The sequence below is a fragment of the Molossus molossus genome, unplaced genomic scaffold, assembly GCF_014108415.1.
Source record: "Molossus molossus isolate mMolMol1 unplaced genomic scaffold, mMolMol1.p scaffold_m16_p_8, whole genome shotgun sequence".
In the NCBI taxonomy this organism is placed as follows: Eukaryota; Metazoa; Chordata; class Mammalia; order Chiroptera; family Molossidae; genus Molossus; species Molossus molossus.
In genome coordinates, this window is record NW_023425402.1 from 34,301,707 (window position 1) to 34,313,006 (window position 11,300).

Below are 11,300 nucleotides of genomic sequence, written 5' to 3' on the forward strand. Positions count from 1 at the left end.
AAGCCACATTGAGCTATCACCTCATACCTGATAGTCAGAATTGCTATCATCAATAAATCAACAATCAACAAGTATTGATGAGGATGTGGAGAAAAGGGAACCCTTGTGCAATGCTGGTGGGATTGCAAATCTGTGCAGCTACTATGGAAAATAGTATAGAGATTCCTCAAAAAAAAACTTTTAAAAAGTAGGAGTGACTCAACAATCCTACTTCTGGGTATTTATCCAACAAAATCCAAATCACTAATTTGAAAAGATATATGCACCACTATGTTCACTGCAGTATTATTTACAATAGTCAAGATATGGAAGCAACTGAAGTGTTCATCAATAGATGATCGAATAAAGAAAAGGTGGTACATATACACAATGGAATATTACTTGGCCATAAAAAGAATGAAATCTTAGCATTTGTGACAACATGGATGGGACTAGAGGATATTATATTAAGTGAAATAAGTCAGACAGAGAAAGACAAATACCATATAATTTCACTTACATGTGGAATCTAAAAAACAAAATATACAAACAAACAAAACAGAAACAAACTCATACATATAGAGAACAAACTGATAGTTGCCAGATGGAAAAAGGGTCATGGTGAAAATGTGGAGATTAAGAAGTACAAATTGGTAATTACAAAATAGTCATGAGGATGTAAGTAGAGCATAAGGAATATAGTCAATAATAGTGTAATGACTATGTATGGTGTTAGGTGGGTATTAGACTTAATGGGAGCTCACTTCATAAGTTATATAAATGTATAATCATTATGCTCTACACCCAAAACTAATAGAAGTTAGAGTTTCCCATGGATAGATTCACTGTAATTTTATGATAGTGTAGCGCCACATATATTTCCAAAAGAAAATAAACATTTTAATTAAAACTCAAAATTATTGTAGAGAAAACTTCCCATAGCACATACCCCACCTCACCTTATCATCACTCAAGTATTTGAAAAAATACAATAAGGAAAACATGTTGATAAGAAAATTGCTTCTGAATTAACATATTTCAGAAGAAAAGATATTTAAGAAAGCAATGAAAGAATAATTGAAAGTAAAAAGAAGTTTCTGGCAAACTGATTCAAATTTCTGCTTTGCTTTAGCTGTATAGCCAACACACACCTGTGTTCTGGGTGTTTGATTTCTATGAAGCCATACAGACACCTGGAGCTGTGGCTGCCAAGAGGGATGTCAACTTGGATTATTATTCTGCTCAATACACAAACCATTTTCAGGTGCTTTTTTATTTGATAATCAAAAACTTTCTCTTATGCCTAAAGGACCTTAAAGTACACCTTCCTTTGCACATCATCAAGAGAGAGCTGATGTGTTTTGCACAGTTCTCAGGATGTAGAGGGAGAGTACTACTGAACAGTGAAGAGGGGACAGTCATCCTCAGGTGTCCTGAACAATAGTGGTTCCCCAATTTTTCTGGTGCTCAAAACCTCTATACATTTTTTAAAATTACTGATTATCCCCCAAATCTTTTTTTATTGAAATATTTGAAATATGCATATTAGAAATTTAAAATAATAATAAACCTATAATGTGTTAATATAAATAACATGTTTTAGGAACAAATAATCCATTTTTCAAAACAAAATAAAATTTAATGGGAAAAATAGCCTTGTTTTACTTGTCTTGCTGATCTCTTGAATGCCTGAGTAAAGAGAAGACAGCTTGATTCTCATATTTGCTTTTGTATTCAATGTTTTGTGATATGTTGCTTTAATTGAAGCATATGAAGAAAATCAGGTTCCACACATATGTGATTGGAAAAGAGAAGTCTTTTAATAATCTTTTAGATAACTGTACATTCCTTTTTGATATGATACCAAAACTCAGAATTAAGAGTATCTTAGTAGTTAGTTGCAATGTCAAATCTGAAACCATATCAATAAACTTTTTATATTCTTACATTAAAATTTATTGGTCTCTCCTCTTCTTGTATTCTGCGAAATTTTGTAATATTACACAACAATCATTTGGAAAATATTGTTTGAGTTCTGCGGGTCTTCCGAATGTTAAAGCACTTATTTATAAAATAGCAAATAATCACATTAATTTATATACCACCAATCTCATTGAAAAATCTTTTTCTTAAATATGTTTTTCTTGATTTTTTTAGAGAGACAGGACAGGAGAGAGAGAAATAGAAACATCAATGTGAGAGAGAACCATTGATTGGCTGCCTTCTGCACGCCCCCTACTGGGGATGGAGCCTGCAACCAAGCATGGGCCCTGATCAGGAATCAAACCAGAACCTCTCAGTCCATGGGATGGTGCTCAATCCACTGAGCCACACTGGCCGGGCAGAAAAGTCTTTAAGTGTTGGGACACTTAGCTCATGGCAGCATACTCAAGTGTTTTTTTTTTAATTTAAATTTTCATTAAATTAAAACTCACATTTTAAATCCCTGACAATAAATACTGTCAGTTGGTTTTCTTAAAACAGCTGGCTCACTTTGTTCAGTTTCAAGAAAATGTCTCCCAAATATTCAGGACTGCTTATTCTATTTGTCCTGTGTTCTTTCAAGTGAAGATGTTGCTCCATGAAACAAGTAGCTCCTTCAGCTGGGAACTCAACTGCAAAGTGGGTTTTCTAGAGGCAAACACGGTACTTCAGCGGGCAGGAGTGCTTTGTGCGTACTTCTTTTACCACAGTAATAAGAGGGCATGTACTCACGAGTTAAGATCTAATACAATTTGCAGTTTTTACTGATTCATTAATGCCATTTAACGAGAAACTGGCCTTGTACCGTTTTGCTTTGTTTGTTTTTGTTGCGTCTTTCCACTGAGAACACCTTGCACTGAGGAACAGCACAATGACTTTTACTCAAGTTTGATGCCACTGCTTGTATTTGCACTAACATTCACCAGAAGTTTTTGCTACTGTAGCTTTAATGTGTACATATCACTCCAGTTTTGACCTTGTGGACCCCCTAAAAATTCTTGGGGACCCTCAGCGTCTAGGCACCACACATAGAGAACCTCTGGAGTAGCCAAACCTCCACAGAAACCAAATGATAAAGAGAAAGTGTACTACACCAATCAATTGTGAAAAACATCTGCATGGTTATAACAATAGGATTATTGAGATCGATCTAAATAAAATTATGATATAACTATATTGGGAAAATGAGAGAGGGAGAAATGTATGTTGAAGGTGGGCATGGGTAGGTGAAAAAGTTAAACCTTGTCATCTAAAATAGGAAGAAAAGAGCCACTTAAAACCTAAAAATTAAAATTAACATTATTTTACAATATATGCTAAATAACAAAAGAAACTACAGTGATACCTCGGTTCTCGAACGCCCCGGTTTTCGACCAAATGGAGATTCGAGAAACTTTTGTCTCGGAATCCGAACAAATATTTGGAACTCGAACTTCCGAGATGAGCCGAATGGCGTTCATTCGGCCCAGCGCGCCTTGCTTGCGTCATCAGTGTGAGTGCAGAGAGAGTCACGCTTTGTGGAGTCCGCTTTCCTATTGGTTTCATTGCTTCGGTTCTCGAACAATTCGGTTCTCGACCATCCTCCTGGAACGAATTATGTTCGAGAACCGAGGTATCACTGTACTCTGCAAGTTATGAGTTGTCCTTATTTTCAAGCTCTACATGATTTACTTCCTCTTTACCTGACTGTTCTCGTCTCTTCTTCTCCCTTTTGCTGCCTCTGTCTCCATCACGCTGACTTCTGAGGTTACCTTGTATAGAACAGGCATGGCTGCCTGCGCGGCTGTTCTGGGCTGTCTGTCCTGCCTGTCACACTTTGCCCAGATATTTGGACAGAGAAACTTTCACTCCCTCAGGTCTTTCTCAGTGAGGCCTATCTTAGATTTGGGGGGCAGGGGGTGCACTGTTCCTGGATGTACTGCAATACCAGGTGGATGCGTATAGTGGATGGATCAAGCTCCTATTCCATCTTCTAGTTCAAAAATCCATGCAATATATTGTCCTCAGATAGAGGACATATCAGATATTAAACTGATAAGAAAATACTACACTTGATCTTAGCCAAAAGATTAAGCGATGTCTTAGAATTCTATCTGCACCTCCTTCCCATGCTCAGAATTCCCCTCCCCTTGACCTGGTTTTCCACCCCAGTTCCTACAATAGTGGCACATAATATATAATCTACTTATTTATTATACGTATTGTTTTTTATCTGTGCCTCCCTACTCTGATAAAAGTCCCATGTTGGCAAGAATTTTATTTTTTTTTATTTTAAGGGAAAAATATTTTTTAAATCATTTTTCTTTATTGATTTTAGAGAGAGAGGAAGTGAGAAGGAGAGAGAGATAGAAACATTGATGAGAGAGAACGTCGATTGGCCACCTCCTGCATGCCCCCCACTGGGGATTGGGCCCACAACCGGGTCGTGTGCCCTGACCGGGAATCGAACTGGTGACCTCTTGATGCATGGGTTGATGCTCAACTACTGAGCCACACCAGCTGGGCGCAGGCAAGAATTTTTGTCTGTGTTATGCACTAATATATCCCAGGCACCCAGAGCAGTATGTGGCACATAGAAGGTCCTTGATACGTATGTGTTGCACATACATATGAACGAAGAGTAGAAAATGGTGATGTGTAACAGGTCAGGGTCTGCTATTTCTCATGAAAAGTCTGGTAGAACCATTTGACTGTGTAATTTTGATATGTATAACAAAAAATATGTAAAGGCAAAATATGGAAAGAAATATATAATAAAAATATCAGTGTTATTATAAAATATAAAATATGAATTTGAGTTATGAGAGAAAGGAGGACAGACCAGGAGCTGAGGGGCAGTTTCAAGAGGAGTTCGGGAAAGGCAGACAGGACAAGGCCAGAGGAGAGGGCATGGTGGGAGGAAGTCTTATTGCAAGCCCCATGGGAGAATAAGATAGTCCACAGCACTGCTTATCTCTTATGGTGATTCTGCACAATTTAGAAAAGGACACTCCTTCCCAGGTGGAGGCATACCAACATAGGGCACATGGCTTGGCAAGCAGGTCATGCACTAGATTTTAGTCACGGTCACCACCCCCACCTATTTGTCCAAGTGATCTTGTGCAGAAAAACATCCTGCACAAACCTCAACAGCTCTGCTAGGCTTAATCCTCGTTGAAGTCAGTGAAAACAGGACCAGTCCTTCTTCCCCTCCACAGGCCCTGAGGATGTGTTCCCAGCAGCTCTAGACCAACATGATCCCAGAAAAAATTTAGAAAAATGGAGGGCAAGGAAATGTGAAATGACCCCTCACACCACACCCTTCTACTAGAAGACAGACACTAAAATGACAAGACTTAAGGTGACAAGGTAAAGGATCAATGCCAAGGGGAGAAAATGGCACAGAAGGTGGAGACTCGTGATGAAAATAAGTGTAAATATCTGGTGTCAGGTATTTTCCTGTTTTAAAATAAAGAGTTTGAGAGCAGAGAGCAAAAGGGGACAGAAACAGAGGCAGTTAAAACACAGAGAAAACTTCCCAATTTGGCTTACAGTTAACTCTGTTTACCATCAACTGCCTGTGGACAAGTAGTAGCCACCCCACAAGGGCTATTGCACACAGGTACACACAAAGCCACAACACATGCTGCCAATGCCATTTCTTCAGGTTTAGGAGATTTGCTTCAATCTCGTGCATGTCATTTGAAAAAGAATAGTCCAACGGGACGTATTATAGCTGTCCATTCAATCCACAAATAGTTGATAAATGCCCACTATTGCCAGGAGCTGTTCTGACTGCTGCAGACACATTGATGAAAATAAACATGATTCCACACCTGTGGAGCTTCTAGTCTTGTGGTGAAGACTGTTGTTAATCATGAATCACTCAAGTAAATGTTATGAAGAAGAGAGTTAGGACACAGTGCCACAAGAAGATTTGACCTGGTTGCAAATTGAAGAAGCCTGTCCATAAACAGCGATGACTGAGTAGCTATTTGATGATGACAATGTTAGGTGGGTGACAAGCAGAGCATAGAGAGATTAGCATGTGCAAAGGCCTTGTACTGAGAGGGTAAGATGGAGCATGAGTGTCCTAAGGGGGCCTGTGCTAAAAAGTCATGAGAGTTTGGGATGAGTTTTGGTCTTAGCAATGGCTACACCAAATGGAGCCTTGTAGGTAATGTTACAGAATTCTGTCTCTTTCCCAAGAGAAAGTGGGAAAGCTGGCAAAAAGCAAAATCCAAGCAAATAAAAGCCCATAAGGCTATCACCTACTTTATCGGCAACTTTATAGACCAGAAGGGAACGGCAGGACATCTTAAAAGTACTTAAAGAAAGGAAGCTACAGCCCAACAAGGTTTATCATTCAGAAGTAAAGGAGAGAGAAAGAGTTTCTAGGACAAGAAAGAGTTTAAGGGACTTCATCACCATTAAAGTAGCTTTATAATAGATATTAAAGGGTCTTCTTTAAGCAGAAAAGGAAAGGTCATAACCAGAAACAAGAAAAATAAGGAAAAAAAACCCAAAAAAACTCTTAAGTCCAATATTCAATAAATACAACAATCCAATATTTAAAAAGCTACTACAAAGTTAAAAAAAAAAAAGTATCAAGCTCAATTCAAACTATAATAAGTAGTTAGGAGATACACAACACAAAAGTTATAAAATATGACATTGATAACATAAACCATGGAGGAGGGAGAAAAAATGTAGTTCTTATAAAATATATTCATACTTAACCACCTATCAGCTAAAAATAGACTGCTATAAATAAAGAATGATATACATAAACCTTGGGGAAATTAAAAAACAAAACCCAACAAAAGATGTATAAAGAAGAGAAAGAAAGAAACCTTAAAAAAAAAAAAATAGCAAACTACAAGGGAAGAGATCAAGTGAAGAAAAGGAACAGTAAAAACAATTTAGAACTGTAAAAACAATTAAGAAAATGTCATTAGCCCAGCCAGTGAGGCTCAATGGTTGAGCATCGACCCATGCACCAAGAGGTTGCAGGTTCAATTCCCCATCAGGGCAAATGCCCAGGTTGTGGGCCAAATCCCCAGTGGGGGGACTGCAGGAGGTGGCCAATCAGTGTTCTCTCTCATCAATGTTTCTACATTTTCCTCCTTCTCCCTTCCTCTCTAAAATCAAGAAAGAAGGGGAAAAATTTTTTTAAGAAAATGGCAATAAATATATGTACCTATTACTTACTTTAAATGTAAATGCATTATATGCTACAATAAAAACACATGATGGCTGAGAAAACATTACTCTGGACAAAATATAGACAATGGGCTGGGTGGAGGTAGGTGGGAAAGACAAATTAGGATGTGGCAGAGTAGGTGAAATGTGAGAGTCACCTGAGTTTAGATGGTGACTGAAAAGATGTAAAGAAGTGACTGAACTTAAATGTTATTTAGGTGGAAAAACAAAAACCTTAGGATGGGCTGGATACATGGAGGGAGGAAAGGAAGCTGTCCAAGATAGCTAGCTATGTCGAGATTCTGAAACCAGATGGATGGAGGTAGCAATCATTGAATAGACACCTGAACGTCTTGAGGTAGAGAGAAATGAAGGACTGGAGAGAAGGAATTTAATCTGGAGCTTGGTAAATTTGAGATGACTTTGGGATTCTCAACAGATGATGTCAGATAGGGAGAAGAATACTCAGTTTACAACTTAGAGGAGAGGCTTGCATGAGAGAATTAAATACATGTGTGCAGTCTGCCTATTGGTGGTTGTTGAACCTGTAGAGTAGATGTCATCTCCAAGAAAGTACAGTGAGAGCCTGGCCAGTGTGGCTCAGTGGTTCAGCATCAACCATGCACCAAGAAGTCTCCAGTTTGATTCTCAGTCAGGGCACATGCCCAGGTTGTGGGTCAGAGTCCCAGTGGGGATCATGCAGGAGGTGGCCAATCGATGTTCTCTCTTATCAATGTTTCTATCTCTCTCTCCTTCTCCCTAAAATTCAATAAAGCACAAACAATTTAAAAAGAAAAAGAAAAAGTAGAGTGAGGAAACAGGAGAACCAAGGAACTATGACCTCTAACATGATGAGGAGGAGGTAGGGGAAGGAGAACTCTAATAGCATCAAAGATAAAACTGCCAAAGGAGGATAAAATAGTAGGATGTTGGGCAGTGCCATATAGTGCTTTTATGTGAGAAGGTGAAAAAAAAAAAACACACACAAAAAAACACCCTGCCCTGGCCGGTTTGGCTCAGCAGTTAGAGCGTCAACCTGCAGTCTGGAGAGACCCGGGTTCGGTTCCGCTAAGGGCACGTACTTCGGTTGCAGTTTGTCCCCAGCCCTGGTTGGTCATGCGGGTGGCAGCCACTCGATGTGTCCCTTCACGTCGATGTTTCTCTCTCTCTCTCCCTTCCTCTCTCTCCCTCCCACTCTATCTGTACAAAAAATGGAAAAATGTCCTCGGGTGAGGATTAAAAAAAAAAACAACAAAAAAAAAACACCCCAAATAATTTTTCACGTGGGAATGGTCTAGAGTTTATGAGAGATACAATAGAGTTGATGAATAAGATTTTAAAATTGTTCTTCTTGGTCAGATAAAGAGCTTTCCAGACAAAAAAAAGGCTAAGGGAATATATTAACACCAAACCAGCACTGCAAGATATGCTAAAAGGATTGCTGTAATTAGTAGAAGAAATAAGAAAAAAAAAAATAGAACCACACTAAACAAAAATGGCAATAAATACGTACATATCAATTATCTCCTTAAATGTGAATGGTTTGAATACTCCGATAAAAAGACAGAGTTAGCTAACTGGATAAGAAAGCATGACTCACATATATGTTGTTTACAAGAGACCCACCTCACAACAAAAGACTCACATAGGTTGAAAGTGAAGGGATGGAAAAAAATCTTTCAAGCAAACGGAAAGGAAATAAAACCTGGGGTAGCAATACTCATATTTGATAAAGTAGATTTCAAAATGAAGGCCATAACTAGAGACAAAAAAGGCCACTATATAATATTGAAAGAATCTATCCAACAGGAAGCTATAACCTTGGTAAACATATATGCACCCAATATGGGAGCACCAACATATATTACAAATCTCCTGGAGGACTGCAAAGGGGAAATCGAAAGCAATACAATCATAGCAGGGGACTTCAATACCCCACTGACATCACTGAATAGATATTCTAGAAAAAAATTATCAGGGAAACACAGACTCTAATAAAGCACTAGATCAAATAGATTTAATAGATATCTACAGGGAATTACACCCCAAAACTGCAGAATTCACATTATTCTCAAGTGGAACATTCTCAAAGACAGACCACATGTTAGGGCACAAACTAAGTCTCTACAAGTTCAAGAAGATTGAAATCACATCAAGCATCTTCTCAGATCACAATGGCATGAAACTAGAAATCAATTAGAACAAGAACACGCCAACACACTTGAAAACATGGAGGCTAAATAGCATGTTATTGAACAATGAATGGGTTACCATGGAGATCAAGAAGAAAGTTAAAAACTTCCTGGAAACCAATGAAAATGAACACACAACAACACAAAATCTATGGATGCAGCAAAAGCAGTTCTGTGAGGGAAGTTCATAGCACTACAGGCTTACCTCAAGAAGCAAGAAAAATTTCTAATAGACTATCTAACCTCACAACTTAAAGAACTAGAAATAACACACACACACACACACACACACAGAGAGAGAGAGAGAGCAAGTAGAAGGAAGGAAATAGTAAAGATCAGAGCAGAAATAAAAGACATGGAGACCAAAAAACAATTCAAAGGATCAATGAAACAAAGAGCTGGTTTTTTGAAAAAATAAACAAGATTGATGGGCCCTTAGTAGAATCACCAAGAAACTAAGAGAGAGAACCTAAATATACAAAATCAGAAATGAAAGAGGAGAAATAATAACTGACACCACAGAAATACAAAGGATTGTTAACAAATATTATGAACAATTATACAGCAACAAATTTGACAATCTAAACGAAATGGACACGTTTCTAGAAACACATAGTCCCCCAAAACTGGACTGGGAAGAGATAGATAACTTGAACAAACCAATAACAACAAAAGAAATTGAAGATGTAATCAAGACTCTCCCAGCAAACAAAAGCCCAGTCCAGTCCCAGACGGCTTCACTGGGGAGATTTATCGAACATTTAAAGAAGAACTAACACCTATTCTCCTCAAACTATCTCAAAAAATTCAAGAAGAAGGAAGACTTCCAAAGTCGTTTTATGAGGCCAGCATAATTCTAGTTCCAAAACCAGAAAACAACACTACAAAGAAAGAAAACTACAGGCCAGTATCCCTGATGAACATAGATGCCAAAATCCTGAACAAAATACTAGCAAATCGGATCCAGCAACACATCAAAAAAAATTATTCACCATGACCAAGTGGGATTAATCCCAGGGATGAAAGCCTGGTACAATATTCACAATTCAATAAATGGGCTACACCACATAAACAAAATGAAAGATAAAAATCACATGATCATATAAATAGATGCTAAAAAAGCATTTGACAAAATCCAGCAACCATTTCTAATAAAAACACTCAGCAATGTGGGAACAGAGGGATCATATCTTGACATAGTAAAGGCCATATATGAAAGACCTACAGCCAACATCATACTCAATGGGCAAATGTTAAAAGTATTTCCCTTAAGAACAGGAATAAGAAAAGGATGCCCACTTTCGCCACTCTTATTTAACATAGTACTGGAAATCTTAGCCATAGCAATCAGACAGGAAGAAAAAATAAAAGAGATCCAAATTGGAAAGGAGAAAGTGAAACGGTCATTATTGGAAATGACATGATACTATACGTAGAAATTCCCAAAGATTCCATCAAAAATTTACTAGACTTAATAAATAAATTTGGCAAAGTAGCAGGATACAAAATTAATGTCAAGAAATCGATTGCATTCTTATACACTAATGATGACCTCACAAAAAGAGAAACTAATAAAACAATCCCATTTACCATTGTGGCAAAAAAAAAAATTAAGATACTTAGGAATAAACTTAACCAAAGAAATACAGGACCTATTCACAGAAAACTACAGGTCATTGAAAAAAGAAATAGAAGAAGATACAAAAAGAGTGGAAGCACATACCTTGTTCATGGATTGGAAGAATTAACGTCATTAAAATGTCCATACAACACAAAACAATCTATAGATTCAATGCAATCCCCATCAAAATACCAACAACATACTTCACAGAACTATAACAAATACTTCAAAAGTTCATATGGAACCAAAAAAGACCTCGAATAGCCACAGCCATCTTGAAAAAGAAGAACAAAGTTGGAGGGATCATATAACTAGATTTCAGGTTATACTACAAAGCCACTATA

General features: G+C 37.7%; 1 non-coding gene across 1 annotated transcript; it reads right to left on the reverse strand.

The window, feature by feature from the left end:
• Positions 1–3,855: 3,855 nt before the first annotated feature.
• On the reverse strand, positions 3,856–4,040 carry LOC118622169. Its single transcript, XR_004957977.1, has one exon. It is a non-coding gene; the product is annotated as a U2 spliceosomal RNA (small nuclear RNA).
• Between the last annotated feature and the right edge of the window lie 7,260 nt (positions 4,041–11,300).